General features: G+C 42.2%; 1 protein-coding gene across 3 annotated transcripts in view; it reads right to left on the minus strand.

Annotated features, from left to right (window-relative positions):
• The window catches only part of gatad2b (GATA zinc finger domain containing 2B), a 44,248-nt gene extending 26,542 nt beyond the window's left edge, over positions 1-17,706 (minus strand). For 2 of the 3 annotated variants that reach the window (XR_014274135.1, XM_082521168.1), the window contains exon 1: positions 17,202-17,703. The gene's annotated coding sequence lies outside the window, so the exon portion shown is untranslated. Of the gene's footprint in view, positions 1-17,201 lie in introns of all 3 variants that reach the window. The other variant, XM_082521169.1, reaches the window with a different exon arrangement.
• Between the last annotated feature and the right edge of the window lie 6,847 nt (positions 17,707-24,553).

The following is a 24,553-nucleotide window of genomic DNA, read 5'->3' on the forward strand; positions in this document are numbered from 1 at the left end:
CTTAACACCAGCCTGGATGACGTCCCCAGCGACAATACAAATTCCCTCAGGACAGACCTGCACTGTTTGTTTATTGCGGTGTACAGCTGGGAGACCGTCATGCTAACATTAGCATCAGGTGGTACGTACACTGCAGCGATGATCACTACTGTCAGCTCTCTGCACAGCACAGTCAGTGCTTCCAGTGTGCGAGTGTGATCCTACCGTTCATGCACCAGTCTAATCACACAGAGACACTAAAGTTTAGCTAAGTTTACCCTCAATCATTCACACAGAAACATGCTCTGTGAAACTGTGAGCTCCTAGCTGCTGGGTGCCTATGTGCCGCCATCTTGCATGGGATATCACAACTTTTGCAGTCAAAGAAAGACAGATATGATGATTATATATATGTAATAGTGAGCTCAGAGGTCAAAGGTGACATGATATTTGGATCCAGACAATCATTTGAATTCCCCTTCAACCATTATTATTTCTTAAATGTTGCCAAAACAAACAAAGGCAGTCTAATTTTAATCATAGTTTTAAAGATAAAAACATTTTTCTGAAAGTTTGACCTTATTTGACCTTGGAGGAGAGGTCAGAAGTGCGAACTTCTTATTTAAAATCCCTACATACTATTCTGTATAGACTGATGTGTTGTCAGGACAAGTAATGGCAATTTAAAAACAAACAAACAAACAGTTTTAAATAGCTCTATATAACATTATCCCTTTGACCTTAATCTACTGACAGTGAAGGTAGTTAAATATAGCTTATTTAAAACCTTTATAAGGTACTCTGTATGTTGATAGTACACACCACACTTGTAAGGATCAGGGTTCCTAAATATACGGCTTTTTGTACATTTCAACCAATAACTCTTTACGTTGGCTTTGAAGACCTCGATGACCTCGATATAGCAAATGCTCTTGCATGGTTACCATGACCCGCTCTGCACCCATACGACATTTTATCTGAATTCAAGCACAAGTTTTTGACTTATTGTATTTACAGACAGAATGACACGCGAGCATGCATCCAAAAAGAAAAAGAAAAACAACGCGGTGGGAGGCGAGCAGGAGGAGCAGGCGGGTGGGTGTGGGCGTTGTTGGAGTGTTAGGGCAGCCACTGCATTTTGAGAGCTGAATGAAGAAAAGCTCCTCTTTGAGAGGCCCTTTGATAAGAAAAGACTGACTGCTTTAGACCAAAGGGTGGGGCATACACTCTTCCACAGAGGACAAAAAACAAAGAAACAGAAAGAAAACTGTAGGAACAGGAGACGTTTAGTCAAAGTACAGACATCTTAAAATGAGGCTGAATGTGGCAGCCAGCAGAGCATCAACACAAACACACCCACACTGAACAGTCAGCAGATCTGCACAACATGCTAACCTCCACACATTTCACTTTCATGTAACACTTGTGTGCTTCAGACATAACCATTGCTAGATGCTGGTGACTGATTACATCTGCAGCAGATGTATCATTCCAGATTTAAATGAAAAGCATAAACACCACCAGCAACATGTGCGTGCACATCTCCAAACTCATATACGCTTTAGAAACTTTCTGCACATCTACAGATTTCCATTATAGTCTCAGTAGAAACACTAGAATCAGAATCAGCAGGTCAGACTTGCATTTGCATTTGGTGCATCTTTAATTCTGAAGACCGATTATATCCAAGAAGACTGTAAAGGTGACAGTTAGTAACCACTGATGTCAACGTTTTCAAATTCATCCACGTCACAAAGATGTTATATGAAATTACTTCTCAGCCCAGGAAACTTATGTTTGACACGCTAAAACACATTTGAATGCAACAAGGATTTTTGAATTGCAATTACTGCAGTCTTGCTTTCCATGACGCAATCTGCATCCTTTCACTGCTTTCCCCTCTAAAAGGTTTCTGCATCTCAAATGTAACGATATCTTATCAGCCTATAGTTGCCTTTAGTTGTTTTCACAAAGAAAAAGAAAGACGAAAATTCCTGTTTGCTCAAAATCTGCTCATTGTCAGCATATTTACATGAAGTCATGGACTTTAACTATGTGCACTATATTGCCGAGTGTATTCAGCTCACCCATGAAAATCATTGAATTCAGGTGTTCCAATCCCATCCGTGGACACAGGTGTATAAAATCCAGCACGTGGGCACAAAGTCTGCTTCTCCAAACACATTTCTGAAAGAGCGGGTCACTCTCTGCAGCTCAGGGTGCAGCACACACTTGTGCAACACGTTTAGTTGCTACTAAATACCCCACTGTCAACTGTTAGCTGTATCACAAAGTGGAAGTGATTGGGAACGACAGCAACTTGCACACACAGTGGTAGGCTACAAAAAAGAAATCACAGAGTGGGATCAGCAGATGTTGAGGTGCATAGTGTGCAGAGGTCGCCAACTTTCTGCAGGCTTCATGTGGTCTTCAAATTAGCTTAAGAACAGTGAGAGCTTCATGACTGGGCAGCTACATCCAAGTCTTACAACTCCAAGTGCAATGCAAGCATCAGATGCAGTGGTGTAAAGCACGCCAGCACTGCACTCTGGTTCTGGTTGTCAGGAGGACGGTACTCGTCTGCCTCCATTGAGCCAGGTGTAAAGTTTGCTGGAGTAGGGATCATGTTGTGGGGTTGTTTTTCAGGAGTTTTGCTCCCCTTAGCGCCACTTAAAGAAACTCTTAATGTTTGGACAATTTTATGCAACTTCCTGTTCCAGCATGGCTGTGCACCAGTGTACAAAGCAAGGTCCATAAAGACATGATGAGCAAGTCTGGTGTGGAAGAACTTTTTTGCACCTGAGCTCAACCCAACAGCACAGCTTTGCGATGAATTAGAGCAGGCCTTCTAATCCAACATCACCGTTTGACCTCAGTTCTGGAAGAATGACTAGCACACTCCTAAACCTCGTGGAAAACGTTCACAGAAGAGTCGAAGCTGTTATAGCTGCAAAGGGTGGGCCGACACAATATCAGACCCTATGGATTAAGAATAGGACGTCACTCAAGTTGATGTGCATGTGAAGGTAGATGAGTGAATACTTTTGGCAATACAGTATATGTGGTGCCTGGCAAAACATTTGAGCCAACCCAAAGACAGCGGAATTTTAAGAGGCATAAAATAACATGTCATATTAGTGGATAATTTCAGTGACCCACTATTAGCAAGCACTTTGGTGACAGCGGGAAGGAAAAACTCCCTCTAAACAGGAAGAAACCTCCAGCAGAACCTCCAGGGAGGGGCGGCCATCTGTCATGGAGGTCAGAAGAAGTGGCAGGCCTATCTACAGATGAACAGTATCTGAAAGTCACGTCCTCAAGAAACAGGGAAGAAAAGACTTGACACAGGTCCAAAGACACGTATCTGACCCTTCAGTTTATCCATCTGTTCGCCAAACTTAATCCAAAATAGTTTCATTTCAGTGAAGGGTGGCTTTCAAGAAGTCATTCTTAAGCAAAGCAAATAGGACAGAGGTATGCCAGATTACACAGAAACTCAGCCAGAAATCAGTGGTAGCAGGTTTTCTAAAGCGACAAATCCACATTTTTAATTTTTGGTTCAAATATTACAGAAGAGGTCAACAGAAAAGGCGTCTAAAGCCATTTGTAAAAATCAGTGGAGGCGGTCATGGTTTGAGTCATTTCAGCCAGTTGTGGTGGGATCTTGTCAAAATTAATGATATATTAATGCAGAAAAGTAATATCAGATTTTGATCAACCGTGCAAACCATGTGGAAAGAACCTGACTGGTAGCCGTGTCATTTTTCAGCAAAACTATGACACCAAATATATTGTCAATGCAGTAAAAGAAGACATAGTGTTACATTGTCTCCCTATCAGTCATGGAGTGACCTTCAAAAGGCAGCTAGGAGGAACAAAAGAGCAAACTTCCAAAGAAGAGCTTTGGGATGTCCTCCAAGACTAGAAAATTCAGGCTTTGCTGAAAAAGTGTTTAAAGCCAACACAACGGTTACGGGAAGATCAGGTCCATGGCTGCACTGGCACACAGACACGTCTGCCCCGTTTAATGTTGAAAAATGAATTTGTGGCATTCAGTATCTGAGTTTAGAATAGTCTACCTTCAAATTATGTTGAGCACTTTCATCAAACTATTTCGGCAGAGGAAGCGTGCGCCTGGGACCAGCAAAAACAACAGGAGTCTCTGAGTAAGAGATATCAAGAGATAGCAGGTAACCTTATCACCTTATTTTGGTTTAGAAATTCTGTTTGCAGCTGCTGTGGAAATTTTTATGTTTACCCACATTATCTCACTGAGTGGATTAGTTCATACTAAAAGTGAGGAAAAGCAAAGTCCAAATGAAAGTGAAGGAGAGCGTAACACAAAGGGTTTGTTGCCTTGCGGACATGCTGATGGATGTTAGTAAGTTAAGTCTATTAGTAGCAGCCAGCCAGCCAACCTGGTGATGTCTGCACTCGCACAAGAAGGCTCTGCACATGCTCTGAAAACTTTAAACTCTTTTAAAAAGTCCTACAATGAGGCTGCAAAAGGTTCACCTGCAACTAGACAGAAACAGTATTTAAGCAACTGTACCTCATCAACAATGACACCAAGTCACAAGACAGCCCACCTCAGACAACCGAACAGTGTGTCGTCGTTTTTTGGCACCACCTGAGAGATTCTTATGTACTGGGTTTTTTTGCATCCCATGGTACTGAAAGTTTTGAGCATTTTCTAAGCATATCAGGTATCAGACATCAGGTTTGAAAACCTAGTACTCTAACCACCCCACAGGACTGTGCAGGTTAGCTAAACTCTGCAAAATAATTTCCAAATTAATTATTTGGAAACACGACTGCTCCTAAAACACACAAAAATACTTTTTTGGCCAAAGTTCAAACTTCATTCATTTGAATCTGCCCTAGTAACCTCGTGCTTTACTTTGACAGAATTTTCATTTTCTCAAATTTTTATATTTCGATAATTTCGATATTTCCTATAAAATATTTTGCTATTTTATCCACAAAACAAATGTTATATAGAAGGCAAAAGAAGAGGCTTCTGTACTACATGCTATGGTAAGTATTAATAAAGCATCACAATCTAAGTTTCTGAAGAAGTCACTTGGATGATGACGAAACATTTCTCTGAAAACGCCACGTCCAGACGAACAGAATCAACTTTTTGGGATTTCATTATGTCGCACAGAAACACCAACTCACATCTGCACTTGTATCCCATTATCCACTGTTCGGTATGTTCCTTTATTTTTCATGAAATAAGATAAATGACAGATAATAAAAAGAAAAAAAGAAAGAAATTGTGCTGTCGGCGTTAATCTCGTTAAAATGACGTTAACGCCATAACCGCATTAACGTGGCACATCTCAGCCAATCTTAGTGAGTTACTGCGGATCACCCCGTGCGCGGGGCTGCCCGGCGTCAACATGTTAGCGCGGTTAGCTCGTTAACGCATTGACACGTGCAGCCCTGCGATCTGCGCTAACTCACTTTTTTTTTGTAAAAAACTTCCTACATATAAAAAAAAAAAAGACATCTTGTAACAGGTTCTAATTAAAGTTGTTACAAAGTAGTGATGTGCGACACCACTGATTTCCATTCCGACCTGACACAAAGAAAAATTCAGGCTACTATTGACGACATTGATCTGATACTTTGTATAAAAAGTTAATGCGCTTGGAAAATCTAAAGCAGCGTGCACTACCTGTTAAAAGTTTGGACCCATCTTCTCATTTTTCTTTATTTCCATGACTATTTATATCGTACATTTTCACTAAAGGCATCAAATCTATGAACGAACACATACGGAGTTACGTGGTAAACAAAAAATTGTGTGAAAAACTCAAAACATGTTTGATATTTTTATTTCTTCAAAACATCCTCCCTTTGCTTTGCTGACAGTGAAACCTTGACCTTCTCTCAACGAGCTTCGTGATGTATGCGTAGATATTACACAGTGTACTGCAAGGACGCTGTCTCATTAAAGCCTAATCATTCAAATAATCCACTTTAACTGATCTACTCAACAGCCTTACCAACTGAACCGACACACATATTACTCCAAGTTAGACTCATTTTCAGTTTTAAGCATGCAGGGAATTCCAGTTGTTTAAACATTGACACAAAAATGTAAACCTAGTCGCTTTCCGAAGCAGCAGTGCTACACGTCGCAAACAGCTCCACATCTTCTCTCAGTTCCTGGACAGTGCCTGCAGCACCAAAGGACTGTGTCGCCGTAGCAGCAACTGTTCCTCTCCTCCTCCTCATCATATTGAGTGTTATGATTTACTTTTGTTTGTGTTTGACAAGGTTTGTGTTCTTGCCACATGCATCGCAAACCGCGTCCTGGCTCCGTCTATGATCGGCTGTTATTGTCAACAAAACGAGCGAGGACACGAGCCGTGATGCATTTCTGCAGCCGTATTTCACATATCACTGTGACAGGCGGAAGAACAAGTAGATCCTACCAATCATTTACACGCTCCCAGTAACACAGTGTTCTTGTTAATGATAACCTACAGAAATTACTAATATATTAATATGACAATCGATTCCAGAACATAAATAAGTGAAACAGGAAGAATCAATATTTTATAATTAGAAAGATTTCTAGAATGATTTGGCATTTTGTAGTAACCTTCACTTTCCCATAATTATTTTTTGAAAAATTCTGATTGTTGATATGAGAGTATATTCTAATAGTAGTGAAATTGTCGATTTCACAATAGATTTCAAGCATCTTTAGAATTCTCTTCAATTTGCTTCACTCTCTTCTGAATATACGATTCTTTATGCCTCAAACAGATTTGTTAATTTCACCAAACCAGTTAATCGCTCATATAGTTGGTCTCATATCTTTCTGTTGCACAGGCTAAAATAAATGCACTACACTGCTTCAAAGCACAGTGCGTCCTAACAGCAGGACACTGTTCCACTTGTCATGCTACAGCCTTATTCCAAAATGGATCAAATTCATTTTTCACTTTAAATTCTACACACAATGCCTCACAGTGGCAAAGTGAAAATAGTGTTTGAAATCCACATATTACAAAATAATAAACTAAAATATAACATACGGCTTTGCCATGACACTCAAAATTGAAGTACAGGTGCATCCTACTGACTTTCTGTCACATGTTTCAACAACTTGATTGAAGTCATCCTGTGACAGATTCAGTTGATTGGACATGATTTGGAAAGGCACACACATACCTGTTTATGTAAGGCCCCATAGCCGCCACCATATCATCACATTATTCTCCTGAAGGACAATAAAGCCGCATACACGCTGATACAGAGACAACTCAAAACTGGAAGCAAAGACTTGGCTGAGTGGTTTTTGTTTTTTCTTCCACAAAGTATCACGTTTTCATGTGTCTGTATATCTCTGATCGCCTGCACTAGAATATCATCAAAATGGTGGTAAAAACCAACACAATCATACATTTGTGTCCTCAACCTAGCTGTGGGACAACGCACCTGGTTTTAAAACTTAAGATGTGCACAACCAACCAAAGCACAACAAATACGGCGGCATTAGGAAGGTGACGGAGAACCCAAGGTTCACTCTGACAGAGCTCCAGCATTGCTCTGTAGAGGAAAGACAACCATTTCTGCACCACTTCACCAATCAGGCCTGTGTGGTAGAGAGGCCAGGCGGAAGCTACTCCTCAGTAAACACCTGCCGGGAGTTTGCCAAAAGGCACCTAAAAGGCTCTCAGACCATGAGAAACAAAACTGTCTAGTCGGCTAAAACAAAGGTTTAACTCTTTGGTCTGAATGTAGCGCTGACACCAGGCTCCTGGCCAGTACCATCCCTACAGCGAAGCATGGTTGTGGCAGCATCCTGCTGCAGGCATATTTCAGAGTTGAAAGAAAGACGAATGCAGCAATGTAGAGACATCCTTGATGATAACCTGCTTCAAAGCACTCTGGACCTCAGACTGGGATGAACAGGCCCACGACCATAAGGTGCTAGACACACAGAGAGAAAGCACTGATGTTACTCATCCAGCTCAAAGTTACTCACCTAGTGGCGAGGGCTACTGAGTAAGCTATGCTGATTATGAAATGATCAGGGGTGGAGCCACACAGATACACCACCTCAACCTGCTGAAAGCACAGCGAGGCAGGACCCATTTCTCTGGTGAGAAGACTGAAGAAGACATTAGCTATGGCTTGAAATTCCAAATTCATTGCCACCTCACTCTGCTGTGATATGGTAGAGTGATAAGATGTACCACAATGTAAGGAGTGCTCTGACACATTGATAAATATGTTTTTCTCCTTTCTCGCAGTCGATTAGATGAGATGATAAGGCAGTATGAAAAAATGTTCCTATTAAGTTTTGAACTGGACTGTCAGTAGCTTTTGGTATACAATCCAAACATCTGACACAAGCCCAGAAATCTGATTTTGCTGCATTCCAAAATCACTTTGAGGATGTGTTCCCCTCCGCCCAGTCCCACCACACTTACACTGCACCACTTTGAAACTCGCCCATGTCTGATGGTGCGTTCACGGCTCTGTAGGTTACCTGAACACAAAAGGCAAATGGTTCAGAGGTAACTGGCTGCTCACATTGACAGCTCACTTTTTCACTGGACTTAAGGGAATCTGCCGGTAGTATGGTTGTCTCCAGAAGGAAAAGATGGTGCTTTCCACTCTGTATGGTTTTACCAATTCGTCACTGTTACGTTCCCCTGGGGGGTCTAGGCAGGGAGGGGGAAGTAACAAAAGTGACCGGGTCAGAAAAAGGAGTCAAGGAGGCGAAACAGTTAAATAAAACAGTTTTATTGAAGTAATTCAACTAAAAGAGACGGACAAGCCGCTATCACCATAAAAGTAACACAAACAAAACTCAGGCATTGGTCAGTAATGCAAAATGTCAAAAGGAAAACGCAGCTCACTAGCTGACAACCACAAAACACAGCTCACCAGCTGGAAACACCGCAAAAACACTCAGCTCACTAGCTGTACCCACACAAATGGCACTCTGGCCCAGAGCTCACCCTGCTCTGGGCTTAAATACCCTTAATTGCTGATGGGAGTCAGCTGTGCCGGAGGGAAAGGTGGCATCTCAGGTAGGAGGTAGTGGGACACGCCCACACAGGCACCCTCAGGAGAGAGAGAGGCCCTGCTAGGGCCGTAACAGTCACCCTTCCTGTCAGCTTGAAAGCTCCATCACTTTCCAATGCCTTTACATGATTTCAGCATTTGCACTGACATCTGGCTGAAATCTCTGATGGCGGCAGAGCTCGTGGCCAACACGGAGAAGTGGGTGTTTGGACGGAGGGAGGTATCTGCTATCTCGTTATCAGTATCTAGGGTACTAAGACCATTCCAAGACCAAACAAAAGGTAAGCTGGCTTTTACATGTGCTTGGTTACTAGCTCAGGTTTACTAGCTCAGAGCTGTGTTCGCAGTGTCTGACTGAAACAGGCTCTCTGTGGGGAACACCTGCATCACACTCCGAACTGTTTTTGTTCTGCAGACTGATGCCTCAAGCATGAGGCCTGTTTTGTCCCTGCAGGTAAAGGGGGTCGACCCCACCAGTGGGTTACTCGAGACAAAAGCTATCAAAGTGTGCGACCAGACTGCTCATCCTTTCCCACTTTCCATCACAAAAAAAAAGAGGCCATGCCTGGATCAATCACTGGTATCGCTCCTTAAGACCATTTAAATAAAAGAATCTGTAGGCCAGGGGTGCAGACAGCTTTGGCCAATTTCCTGTCTTGTTCATGGGGGGAGGAGTAGGCTAGGCCACAGAATGGAGGTATGTGGTCGCAGGGTGTGGTTTGTGGTTTATGGCTCAATTACAGGGAACGGGGTGGGCAGTGCCAGGGGAAACTGGCTGGCACATATGCCAGCAAACATATAATTATGTCTCTCTGATTTCACACAGTAGCACGCTGGGATCAAGGTGTGTGCAGCAGCAGTCTAGTGCTGCCAGCTGTGAAGGTGTAGCCTGTGAAGGTGTAGCAGTGAGCTCGAGCTGACTGGACAACATAGTGCAAATCATTGGAAAGTGCAAATTTGGTGGTGAATAAAGAAATCTGCAGCGACCAAGAAACGCTGTGTTAATGGTACATGTGTTGGGGTTCCCACAGATGTGCTACAGCTTTTTTTAAACATTTACATTTTTACATAAGTTGTGTTCCCAAATTGCCCGACCCCCAGTACTGTTTAGGAAATCTAACAAGTCCTCTCACTTCTCCTCTAGTCACATAAATTACAGTAAGTTATACTTTTTCAGGAGTGAAATCATTGACCAGGTTCAGTAAATATCACACACTGATCAACCTCTTTCTTCATGGTTCATTAATGTGGAAAAACATAACATGTCCACTCTGCTACGTTTATTTATTTATATTTAATCTTGAATAAAATACTAAAAAAGATTTTTGTCGTCTGCATGTGTTAGCCGGTTGTGCTTCACATGAGTAGAAATGGCTGAGAAAACATCATCCCTGTTACTGTCAGGGTTTTGTGGACACTTGTCCCAAAAATGCCATGCAGGGACTCTTTCCATGACGAAGGTGGCAAAGAAAAGCTTTTTTTTTTTTTAATCACATTTAAATGATATTATTTTGAAATAGAATAAACTGCCATGGTTTTATTTAAAAAAAGAAAAGAAAAAAAAAATCATGGTATGCTTTATATACCAAGAGTTCTCAAGCTGTTGACTTTATTAAAATGAGCAAGCACTTTGTACAGAAATTGATGTTGACATGAGACTTTTATTAAGTAAAACAAAAAGAAAAAAGGATACATTAAATTAAATCAGTGAAATGGTAAAACCAATGTGAAACCAGGAAAACGTTAACTTCTCATAAAAATGTCTATTTTATTTAAAAGTTCGCTCTTGGCACAAAACCCAAAAGTTAATACGGGTGTAGCCGTGAAATAATATTAAATCTGCATCCTGATGGGTTTCATATATTTACAGGGTGGGGCGAGCTTTCAGCCGTGGTACATCCTGTCCTATTGCTCCACCCTGGTACGTGTTTTTGTGACTATAGAGAAAATGGACAAATTCTTAATGCATACTATAATTTTATACGTATTTTAAGAGTTATAAGAGACTGTTAGTTATTATCCTTGTTAATCAAATCGAGTTTTAAATATTGCTTAAAGGTGCAGCACTTCGCACCATGTATTACACTGAAACATAATAAGGCTGATTCATCGAGTAATCTGATTATAAATAATCCTCGACACAAACTTTGCTTCGACATTTCTTTTAATCCACGGCTCTGTGGCGCACGGTTGTCACGCGAGTGCTTCACCTGCATTTATAACTAAAAACAGACCTGGAATAGAAACGTATTGAGGAGCAGCATGTGTGTGTAACTTGACAAAGTTACGCCTACGCCGCCAGCATTTTAAAACATAAACTATGATAACAAAGCGAATACGATGCTGTCGTAGTTGGAACATGGAGCCAGGAAAAGGCTAGTGGGAGTCCTTCATCAAACCACCTGACCAACAAACTGTAGGTGCTCGTCCACCACCGTTTGCTTTACACAACAAAACATCTGCAGCAAGCATCCAGAGGTTGTTTTAAACTTAGCCTGATACAATGTTTAAATGACAGCTCAAGGCTGACAGCACTTAAACTGAAACAGGATGTTTCAGTTATTTCTTTTTTCTTTATTACGTTGAGCTGCTGTGTTGTACATAGTGCTGATGCGGGACAGTTTCCAATGTTGCTGTATTATTGTACTAGGTATGACTGTGCAATGACAATAAAGAGTTATCTTATCTTACAGCTGATCTAAACATTAGGAGCACATGCCTTTGAAATGGTAAAATAAATGGCCTGTATTTGTGTAGCGCTTTTCTAGTCCCTAAGGACCCCAAAGCGCTTTACACAACCTGTCATCCACCCATTCACACTGGTGATGGCAGCTACATTGTAGCCACATTGAAAGGCCAAATCTGTGCAAAAATGTGGATTCATTCTCATTTTCTGTCAGGTAGTCACACTGTCATGACGTTCTGATGGCAAAAGCAAACAAACTTTCCTTTTTGAATGTGGTCGGGTTGTTGAACTGCATAAGCAGCACGCCATCGCTGCTGAGGCGGGACGGCTGAGGTTCAGAGGCGTCCAGATGTTGCAGAGAGCATCCCTCATGACTGAAGGCCCATGACTCACTGGTAACGACTGAGATTTTCAACAGGACCATGTTACAGTACACAATGCCTGCAGGACGAGGGATCTCTTCCATCACTCATATTAACATTATTATTAATGTTAATTACCATCTCCACCATCATGTCTTGGTTTAGGGTTAAGCATTAACCAACCAAACATGAACACACACCGAATCTACCTCAGGAAATAAAACAGAACTCTTTTTATCCCCATTAACATCAGAAAGCCTCCAAGAAGACAAAGCAAAGATACTTTTTTATGCCTTAGTTTAGATCACATACATAGCTTTATTTATTAGATTTTTCATTTGAATTTTTTTATCTTTAATTTTTAATTTAATTAAAATTACTCGATTAATCAGTGGAATATTCAACAGAATACTCGATTGTTAGAATAACCGATGCAGCCCTAAAACACACGATACCCGAGGTAGTGCTGGTTTCTTCCATGCTGACATACACAGTGGAAATGGTTGCACCTTTCATGCTTGGTTATATACAAGTACCCCTCTGGCACCAAGTAGATGCACCTATAGCATAAATCTGAAAATCCCAGGTGATTTTCAGAAAATTGACCTCTGACCTTGACGCCAAAGTCATCGGGATTCAAACTTGTCTGAGATTTTTAGTAGTGTAACGTATGGTAAGATTTTTTTTAAAAAAATCTTATGTTGCCATGTTTTTGTTTTTTTAGATTTTTAGAAAAACTTGACCTCTAAGCTTGATTGTGACCATTGATCTAAGATTTTTAGTACATGCGCTTTGGTCTGACTTTGAATATCCAATGTGATTTCCTTCATAAGAGTCACACACAAGATTCTCAGAACACTTGACTTGTGACACTGAAACTCATCTGAAATTTCTAGTAGACGCACATCTCGTACCAAATTAAAAATCATACGATGACAGATTCCCGAGTGACTGCATCCACAAACTTTGTACAGTGATGTACATGACGAATGAAAAACATCACTGAACCAAACGTTTATGCTGTTGTCTTCCTTGTGCACAGCCATACGTTCCCAATGTGTCTTTACAACCGCTCAGGTTTTGTTTCATCTGGTCACATCCCGCTCTCACTTTTTGCAGTGTAGCCCGGGGCAGTCGCTGCAGATGAGCTGGAGGCACAGATCTGCGAGCAGGTCTTTCTCTATGGGCGTGTCAATGATAGATTAGTGTGGGAGCATAGGGATTCCCAGACTGCACAGAGGGCCACCACTGCAACAGTTCTGTTGTAACTTTATTGCAGTTTATTGTTTGATAACAGCATTTTGGTTATTTTGTAAGTGATTTAAGTGTTAGTCACATGTTTAGTGAGAGCTGTTAATTATAGATTTAATTTTCTGCTAAAGGGGAGCATTTAACAGGTATTTTCATTAGAAAACTGCGTTTCCCAGAATCCTTTGTGGTAGACGAAAGTTACTCTGGGTTTTTTTTTTAGCTAGCAAGAAGAAAGTTTTCGGGAAGCCATTATATGTTGCTCTGATGTCGAGCAGTTTATTTGTTGTACATTCCCCCTTTTGAAGCCTTATATAAAGACTATCGTTTCTACAACTGATTTCGATCCATTTTTTTGGCTAAGTGGATTTGCCACAACAAGTTCTTTGGAAACCTTCTTGTTTTTAAGTTTGAGCCTGACTGATTCCCCCCCATCAGCCATTCCCTCTGAAGAACACATGAGCATATTCCACATCTATCGAGTATACTGACTATATGGACAGCCGTGTGCATAGTCAGGCCATAAAAAGGTAAATCCTTTCTCTGTGTGGGAACAGGTGTTTATACAACATCCATAATTGATTAGAGAGAGAGATGGAAAAATATGAAAAAAAAAATCTTTTAAATATCAGACTGTTGTCACAGACGGGTGGAAATTATAGATTTTCTTCACTTTTTGTATCGGCCACTCAAACTTTTCACCAGCCATTATTTTTCTATTTTGTGTGTAACATTTGAATGATGCCTTTCACCTCCTTATGGCCTTTAGACAATCCGAGGTCCTTCGTGGCCTCTAATTCCGAGTATTTTGTGCTAACAATAAAGCTATCAGTCTTGCTGCTGGAAGGCGTGTGCTGCCGACAGTTGGAACAAAACATTGACTGGCTGCTCTCATCAAAAGTGAGCCAGTCGCGTAACTCGCCGTTGTCACTTCTTTTCCATTTTTCGTTAAAAAACTGCCGTTTAACGTCCCATCGTAACACCTCTTGAGGAGTGTTTTTGTTTCTGCCACCTGCTTAGCTCCACAAATGTAACACCACATTGCTAAACTGCTCGAATTTTCCCCTCCTCTTTCAAAAGCCCCTTTTCCATTAGTACCTCCTCGGATCGACTCGCCACGGATCACCAAGACTCGGATCGACTGGTGTTCCATTGTAAACCAGTACTACCAAACCCGCGTGGTTGTCACCATTGCAATGTGTTTGGGCATCCTGCGACGTCGAGGCGACGATATACTTGCTGCTCCGTCTGTGGCTTCTCATCACTCGTGAACCACAGCGTTGTTTGTTTGGAGCCATTTCCCTCATTGCCTGGTTTCAAAGATGGCAGTTTTAACTTTCGTGAACAAGACGTGCTCGTGACTCGTCAAGTGACGCTACTGACCAGCCAATCTGTCGACAACACATTTTAGTACCTGCTCAGATCGCATAACGGCATTTAGAGCAGACTGGCAGCAACACATCCGCCCACGACAGGTCAGGACTGCAAATTAAACATAGTTTTTTCTGTTCAAACTTAAATCCGCCATGGTGGCTTCTGCATTGTTCAAATTTACCACGACTTCATAAACTTACCCGCATTTGGCCAGTGGCGGGTGCTAATTTCCACCCCTGGTCACAGATCATAATAAGAAATTTCCAAGAATATACTTGGACATTCTTTAATATTACAGTCTTAGGTTTTCAAGAACAGATCAAAAAATTTATTAACCTCATCACACCACAGACGCCACTGGGAAGCATGGAAAACCGCATGTATATGAAAGTTCAGAAACATACCTGTATCTAATACACAAAAGCGTCCAAAGTCAGGATATTATTCTGAACAGCCATGTCTCTCTACGGACTGTTACTGAGACATGTACCACAGCCTTTTATTAAACTAGTACCACTTCCAGACTCATCAGTACCAAAGTATTGTTAAGTGTCTGGACAAACTGTTATTTAAGCAATGTTAATGTATTCTTACAGAGCTCATGTTTCCTTCTTTTCAGCTGAAACAAAGGAGCTTTAAACCTGCTGGTCTTCAGCGCAGCCTTCTGACTCCAACGCTGATGGTATTTGTAAAATAGTTACTTACCTGGGAAAAAACAAGTCTATCTTATTGGATTGTTTCAAGTTTTTTTTTTATCATAACTTCTTAAAGAGGTATGAAATGGAAATTGAATGATTTCTGTCTCATATAGAATCCTTTATAGGCTGGATAAATGCTCACTTTATAACTAACCATTACTGACACAATAACCATGTTTTTTTTAAGCACCACTCACTTTTCCATCTACTATTTTTTAAACCACCGTCCTCGACTTTTACTGCAAGGTTGGCATCAAATTTAAAATGTGCAACATTTCTTAGTTTCGACATTTCAAATGCTTTCTTTGTTCCATTTTTAGTCGAGACAATACATTACTTACAAACCATGACATTGTTTTTGTTTACTTTTTCCACACTGTCACACCTTTCTAAAAATCAAGGAGGTACACTACTACAAAAATGTAAAAAGCTTTCACTGTGGCAGCGAGGATGTGTATCCTGCTATGGCTGCCAGGAGATTCAAGAAAAAGGACGAGTAAAAAACTCCACAGCTGAGATTACACTACTACTCAACAGCAGGGACCTTTCATTCATACAACCCCACAATCACCAAGTGTGTGGAAGGCTGAATGTTTTAGGTCTGGAAACGTTTACCCTAACATTCAAAGGCTCGGGCGTTGCTTTAATGCCACACTGTCACAAATTTGCCATAAAGAAGAGAAAAGTGACAAAACAATGAGAGCTTTTATTCCCACAGTCTTCCTGTGGCAAAGATCTGAGTTGTACAGTCAATCCTGTATGAAGATGAAGTTAAAATGGCTAGCTCCTGTTGACAAACCTCTTATAGGAGAGGAAGGCACAGATATCCGTCTCCATTTCACCTCAAAGATAACTGTACTGTATTATCCTATGTAGCGCGACTGAAAGAAGTCAATGTAAATATCAGCATGTGACTGCCTGAAATCCCGAGCAAGCAGCAGCAGCAGCAGCAGCAGAGAGGCTGAAGAGGCACCAATTTGTCTGAAATGAGCTTGTGTGCACCAAAGAATAATAGCAGCACACATTAAATATTGATTCCAGTTTGGTGTCTAACGTCATCTCGACATCCACCTCCGTTAATCCGCCGATCAGGAAACAATCAGCCGTCTGGCCCGAGTAAAGCCTTGCCCTTACAGTAAAATGTTGGTTATGCTGACAGGCGCCAGGCAGCCATTTAGGTGCATATGGAGTCAGTTGAGTCTCTACGTAAATGGCTGATGCATTTCGAATTTTTCTTCCTAATTGCTGAGAGCCATCAGCACCCCCGGCCTCCTCCTAGCGCCTTTTAATCCGCCACTTTATATAGCCTTGCTTCAATAAAACCGTCTCACGACCTCGTCTCATTCCACTGTTCTCTCAAGAAGCTTGTACTAGTACCTGAAAGACCGTGTTTCTTTATCGAGTCTGAGTTAACCCCTAGAGACTCTGGATGAAACAATGAAACGGATTGGAGGCACTCCGACCAACGTTTCCATCAGAATGTAATTACAACACGTCCGTTAGCAGCTCGGCGCTTATCAAAACAAAAAAGCCACACACGATAAAAAAAGATCCATAGTGTTTGTGTTGCGACTGGAGGCCTTTAAATGTAAAGTAACAGTTGCAGGCGGCATTGCTGGTCGCCAACATGTCAGCATGCATCAATAAATAGCGAAGCAAAGGCGCTCCATTGTCTGACAGCGTATCCGCTAACAGGAAAACGACACAATAACCGTCCGGCTGCGACGTCAAATCCACAGTTGCCGTTTCAAAACATCCCTGACCAGAACCAGGCCCCGTACACATCCTCGGACTCACCTGTATCTCCTTTCGCCTCAGTGTGTAGCGTCTCCGGGTTCACGGTCCGGTCCTGACGCGTTGCAGCAGCCCCTCACCACCAGTCCCCGGCACCGGCAGGCAGCACTGAGAAGCTGATTGGGCCTCGATAGACACTCACCCTTTCGGTGCATCCAGACAGCCAGCTAATTGGTCAGACGCTCTCTCCGTGAAGTCCAGACAGCGCAATGAATGGCTGTTCGTTTCCACAGAGGACCCAGACAGACAGCTGATTGGTCGTTTATTTCCGCGGCGGAGACAGAGTGCGGCTTGATTGGATGGTAGTAGTGTTGTTGTCTGTGTCTATATGGAGAGCCATGTTACCTCAAACGAGACGAAAAAAACAGTGTTTGGTTGTATTCACTGAACTAAACCGGATCATTTATGCTGCTCCAAATAATTTTTACCCAACGACGTCTGAGCGACCAAAAACAACAGCTACATTTTCCGAGGAGAATTTTAGTGACTTCTTGTTACACCCGTTTCCTAACGGGTATTCTGTCATTACATGCATGACAAAGACCCAAGGGAGGACAAATGTAGCTCGGACAGCATTGGATGGTTCAATGATAGGAAACGTCATTACTTCTATCCCAACTACTGCGCTGCAGAGCGGGTCTTTGTAGGCAGTAGTAGCAGGTTTATAGTGGTAGGCTGGTCAGGGGACGCTGCCCGCATGCCTTTAGGACTTGCAGAACATGGAATAATATACATGCTAAATAAAATGATTTTGTATAGCACTTATCTAGTATTATCAACTACTCAAAGCACTTTACACATACCTATATTCTGAAAATTCTGAAGCATCCAGCACTAGCCTATGTCACACTGACAAGATCAGGAAAATCATTTCACCATCCTTTACTGATGATTTTGTCAATATCAATGGCTTAAAATGGCATTTTTTGAGTGGAAATAACTTTGGTCACATCTTCATGTACAGTACATTTGTGCATAACTACCTACAACGGTAAATACACACATCAGCCACAACATTAAACAGTTAAAGTGAAAAACACTGATAATCTCATTCCTCATTTTTCCTGGGAAACCTTCAGGTCTCAGCATCATGTAGATATCGCCTTAACATGAACACTCAACTAAACACTGTTGTAATCCTCCATGGCAACGGAAGAGGATTAGGGCCACCGAAAGAAAAAAAAGTGGGCAAAAGTCAGAATTCTGACTTTAATCTCAGAATTCTGAGAGAAATTAATCCTGAGGAAAAAGTCAGAATTCTGACTTTTTCCTCAGGATTCTGTAAAAGAAGAAAAAAACGACCTGCCCACTTTTTTACCTGTGGCCCTAATCCTCTTCTATACAACCTTCCTCAAGTAGGACAACGCACCCATTTATTCAGTAATAACTAGGAGCGTCTCGAGGAACACATTGTCAGGGTCCATGCAGGTCGTGAAAAAGTATTACAACTATAGTTAAGTAAATATCTACTGTATTAACACAAATGATTTATTATTAGTTGAAAACTATTCCTTGCATATAATATGCACACAATAAGGAATAAAACACATCTCAACCCACATGAAGCTGATACTAATACTAGTATTAATTACTAATGTGAAAGGGCTGCTGAGCCTGTCTGTTTTATTAGACGTCAGAGCTGCCGTCCACTCCCGTCATGGTTACAGCTTTCATTGCTAAATTAATAAAAAGAGTTGCCTCCCACTACTCTCTCATCAGTTTATTGTCAAAGGCTAGTTTATACGCAAAGCCTCTTCACAGATCACCAGGAGAAAGCAGTAGGCATCTCAGGTTGCCCAGCTCCAGCCAAACAAGAGACGGACATGTCCTCAAAACGCAGAGAGCTGCAGTTTTCTATGAGATTAAAAGAAGTGCAGCTTTCAGCAACAATATCTGACTGCGGCCACAAGATGGCAGTAATGTAAAGGATTGATGCACATGTTGACTGACAGGCCAGAAGCTTTTTGACAGTGTTGTCTGAGGTGAAAGGAGAGTGATCACTTTACTTTGGTAGTTTTAATTTCCTTGCTTTTCCCAGTGGAATGGCACTGGAGCATTGGTCTGACCTGCAAACTACCCAGATCAGAATAACTAACAATACTGTCAGTGCAGTAAGGCGGGTTGTTTCAGTGTTGTTTTTAATCTTAGCTACTTTTTTAAACTATTACTTGGAATGGCAAGATTGTTTTTGACATTACCTGTTCATCTATAGTGCATTCCTTCTCTTGCTATATCAATCACCTTTGTAATGTTGCTTTCAAAATAAAGGTTTTACTTCTTTGACTTTTGACAGTGTTGTGATTCAGCAAAAGCAGAAAAGACAGAAGACATGAATCAGTGGCTTTGGTGTAGTTTAGCCTGTAGCTACTTTTGGCTGCACTCTTGTCACCACAGCAGGTAACTCTGCATGTTTGATTGGCAGTTTTATTCCAATGCTCTTCCAGACATAACCCCAAAGGTGATGTGTATCTCCAGCTAGAACTGACTAAGTGACCTTTGCTGGACTTTGTGGACTTTCCACTAATTAATGTGCTACCCACATTAACCACATTAGTGTAGTGGGTAGCACTACAATAATTAATGATTCTGATTAAATTATAATTTGCATAAGAGGTAACCCAGATAATTGTTTTATGATCAATGATGGCAATAGAAGGGTTTTGATATTAAATGAATGCACTGGTCATAATTTTCAAATCTGTTTGTGGATTTATTATAAGATTGCATTATTCTTCTTTTTTAAAATCATGTGTGAAAGCAACAGTTACACTCTTTCGTCCATCCGGTATAGTGAAAATAACAAATAACAAAGTTTGAAGTTTTTACAGTTTACATTAAAATTTGAATCATATATATTTAATCTCTGTAATATTCTGAATATTTATAATTGAGTTATTTGCATATATTAGAGCTATTGCTTATATTTTGTAGCTTCGTAATCAGTGTTGGGGAGTAACGGAATACATGTACCGCCGTTACGTATTTAAAATACAAAATATGAGTAACTGTATTACCGTTTAAAAAGGTGGTATTCAGAATACAGTTACTTTGTTGAAATAAATGGATTACACTGCGGTACTTTCCTGTTTCATTTTGTCGCGGGTCAGGACTGTTTGGGTTTTGTTTGACAGCTATGTTCTGTTGTTCCAGGCGGCAGCGTTACGGTTGCCATGGTTACAGGGCGACGCTCTCTCTCTCTGCGACTGTGTGTTTCCTGGGTGAGAGAGCGCCTTTTCGTTGTTGTTGTTGTTGTGCTAAGCTAACAGGCAGAATGCTACAAGCATAGCTCTAAAGAATGTAGCATCATGGGCAGTGTAGTCCGTGCTGCTGGGAGAATGGACTGCCATACACGTTATGTGTCTGTGAGCGAGGAGGGAGAAAAAGGGGAGTGGAAAGGTACGAGTTGTCATCGAGGAAAAACGGGAGCTGGAAGCATGTAAATATAATAATAACCACTGCAGCCAAGAAGAGAGCCTGACGAGCCCAGTTGTAAGTAAGCTATTAAGACTCGTACACCGTGTTCGTGTTTTCCTCCGAAAACAACAAGTTCCGTTGGAGCAGTCTTTCAACGCCTCTCTCTGTCTCTCGCAAGAAAAGTTGACCCACACAACAAAGTAAAGCTATTTTTCGGCTACGAGCCGACAGGGACCCCGCCGTATTAGTCAGAGGTCCCTTTACTACAGTTCGGAGTCGCGGACCTTCAGTAATAGTAATAAATCACACAGCAATAGGACATTCACGTTGTTGTAAAAAGCATGATAATATATTAAGTAATCCAAAGTATTCAGAATACGTTACTGTCATTGAGTAACGTAACGGAATACGTTACAGAATACATTTTGGGGCATGTAATCTGTAATGGAATACATTTTAAAAGTAACCTTCCCAACACTGTTCGTAATATACTATATTATTTAATTGAGTTCAGTCTGTTGCTGTTCACTGTAACCACATAATTTCCTTTCAAGATTAATAATGTATTGTTTTTCTGATTCACACACAGAGATGGATAGATAGATGGATAGGTAGGTATTGTATCCTTCAAGCTCAGCTTCTCTACCAGTGGCCTGAGATCTTGAGGTATGTATTATACTTGATATCATGTTAGGATTTTTTCCCCATCTTTACAAGTGTCAGATTTCTTCAGTATAATAATGCAACTGTTCACATGAAACAGAAGGAATCTGTTGGTTTTCAATGTGAATTTTTTTTCGAATTGGCCAAACACTGCATCTTTAAAATCTGCAGGAACCTTTGGTGGTACAAATTGTACAGTCTTCAAGGCACTTTTGATGGAGTGCTGATGATGTGGGGTGGATGACTCTGTATTTACAAGGAGAGGCACATGTGTCACAGCCAGCGGGGCAAGCCGTGTGGAGTTTAATAAGGACCCAAAACGCAGGCACTGAGGGGAAGGAAAAGCGGAGGTAACATGGAAAATGAGCAGCAGGGAGAACAGCATGGAGGAACAAGTCCACAGAAAACAAAATCAAAGTCTACAGAAAACACTGGAGCTCACAAATACAGTCCAAACACAGTTCAGGGGGTCAGCCTGGGGGCTGACAGCAAAGAAGTCTATACGGTTCTGCAGGTCGACCAGGAGGTCGGTAGCACAGGAGTCAAGGGGAAAACAGTTCAGGGGGCCGACCACGCCGAAGGCAGTGGCGGCAACACAGGCGAAGTAAATCTGGAGACCGGCCGGGTGGAAGGCAGCGGCGGTGACTCAGGCGAAGTAGATCCTTGGAGAGAGTTACTGTCTTTAAAGCAGCCAGTTCTTGGCAACACAGGAGAATGAGCTGAACTTAAAAAGAAAACACTGGGAAACACCCAGGACCATGAGAACATGCCCCATATTTCACTTTACAAACAGCAACATGATAAAACCAGTGGACTGCTGCTTTTCCTTGCCACATACAATGTATCACTTCAACAATGCACCAGAAGAAACAATGTAGAAGGGCAGGGTAGATGCATAGGTTGATGAGCCAGGCGGGCGGTTGGGAGTAGGCAACCCGTTCTCACTCCCAAAGCGTAACATTTTACGCTAGGTGACAAATCGTCACCATATTACGTTTTCGGCTACCCACCACGTTCCTAAATGACGACCGCGGAAAACAGAGGACATATGAGAACCGTCTGGACTGAATCTACACATGTTCGCTCTTTTTCTTCAAATCGCTTAGAAACACGCTATTTAACATCATTAAAGTCCTGGTTAAGGTCAGGAATAAGGTTATGGTCAGGGCTAGGGATAAGGTTAGGTTTAGGGCTGGAATACAGGGCTGGAACGTCTATTACCGCGGGAGTGTCATTCACTGGATTCCAGCCATAACCCGCCGCGTACCATAAGAACGCCGAAGGTCTCCTTTCGCGTTCCCCAGGAACGCCGCGGGACGTGACAAAACGTCGACATGTTACGCCTCGGGAGTGAGAACGCTCTGGAGTAGGAGGGCACGGAGAGGTTAGTCTTGATGGGAAGCGTGAAGGCAGGTACCCTATAGATGCCTCAAAGGAAGACAAGACTGTAGCGGAGAAGGTGAGAGAGTTTTGTGTGCGTTTGATCCAGGAGAGCTGTGTAGACCAGGAAGATGGGTTCTGGGAGGTGACACAACGGAGAGCCATCTCCAGTTCGTGATTGTAATAGATCCACAGCAGACCGGTCCACATTTGAATGCTTCTCAGCATACTTTATTGACACTCTTCTTCCGCACACGGTTGCTGTATACTTTCTGTTTGACCATTGGTTTGTGAATGAAAACTCGAGCTGAGACATGCTTTGGCTCTAAGTGCAGAAAGTTTTCCATACTTGAGAGATGAATTGGGGACTCCAATCAGACACTCTTTCTGTAGCAATGGCAGCTTGAAAACATGATTGATTAAGAGTTTAGCGTTTTCCACGGCATTGGACAATTTCTCTCGGGGAATAAAGTGAGTGGACTTGGAAAACCTGTCAACTACTGAAAGAATGTTACCCATTACCAACAGCAAAACAAAGTCTGGGGATATATGTGAGCATAGTCTATGTAGTGTTGACAAGGTTTGTAGCAGACCAGATGGGCACTCTGGCTTACTTTTATTCTGGACACAGATTGAACATGTTGCCACATAGTCTCTCACACCCCTTTCTACTGACCCCCATCAGAAACAGCAGTAGAGGAACATGGTGGTCCTACTCACCCCAGGGTGATATTTGAACCTGGCTGAGTGAGCCCAGTGAATGACTTTGGAGCAGGTTGCAGTTGCAACATAGTTCCAGTTGAGGGGCTGGTACCAGGGTCAGGCTCATCATGTAGGGCTCGCTAAATGGACTCCTTTGTTGGGGACCCCCACTGTGAATTTGGAGAAAAGGATGTTCTCAGGCTCCAATGGATCGTTGTTAGCAGAGAATTGGCAAGAGAGGGCTTCTGGCTTGACATTCTTGAAGCCTGGACAATGGGAAACGGTGAAACTGAAACAACCAAAAGACAAGGACCAGCAAGCTTGGCAGGTATTGAGTATTGCAGTTCTGAGATATGTTAAGTGTTTATGACAACGTGTTGTGAGGCCTCCTCGAACCCGTACCGCCACTCCTCCCAAGTAGCTTGCAGTCCTGGACATTGTTATTTCACTCAGCAGGGGTTAGCCAATGGGAGCAAAAGACGCATGGCTACAGTTTACCTTGTGGACTAGAGACAGTACTGCCTCAATCCCAGAGTGAAATCTGTCCACCTCTGCACCTGAGAACAGGTGGGACCAGAAAAATAGTTGCTGGGCTGAGTAAAGTGGAGTAAAGTGGTGGGCCAGGACGGATGGACTTAGTCCAGAACAAAAAGAAAAGTCCACCAGGAGCACTGGAGCTCATGAAGTGGTCCAAACCAGAGTAGTAAACACTGGAACTCAGTCTGTCACAGAGCAGAGCGAGGCAAATTCGGAGGCTGACCGCACGGAAAGCAGCGGTGGCAAGACAGTTCTGAAGGCGCCCATGACAGCTAAGGTGCCCAATAGAGACAGATGGCTGGAGCCTGTTCTAGACCAAAGATGGGTCTAGCTGCTCTCCGGACCCTCCAGCAGAGACAGACTGCTGGACAGGGCCCTCGGACCCTCCAGCAGGAACAGAAGACGGCTGGTGTGGCTCCTCGGACCCCACTGGGGTGTGAACACAGCGGAGCTGGGAACAGCTGCGTCTACATTAATCCGGATAAATTTGAAAACGGCGTTTTCAAATTAGTGTGGACATGACCAAAGAAGGCTTGGCAGAAACTTTATTTCCTGAGAGTCCTCAGGAAAAATTATTAGGAGTTACTTATCTCATCCCGTGTAAATAAGTTTGACACAGTAAATAAAGAGCACTCCCTGCATTTTCTGTGCTTCTGTGT

The sequence above is a fragment of the Aulonocara stuartgranti genome (genome assembly GCF_965226115.1).
Source record: "Aulonocara stuartgranti genome assembly, chromosome: 22".
NCBI classification, from domain to species: Eukaryota; Metazoa; Chordata; class Actinopteri; order Cichliformes; family Cichlidae; genus Aulonocara; species Aulonocara stuartgranti.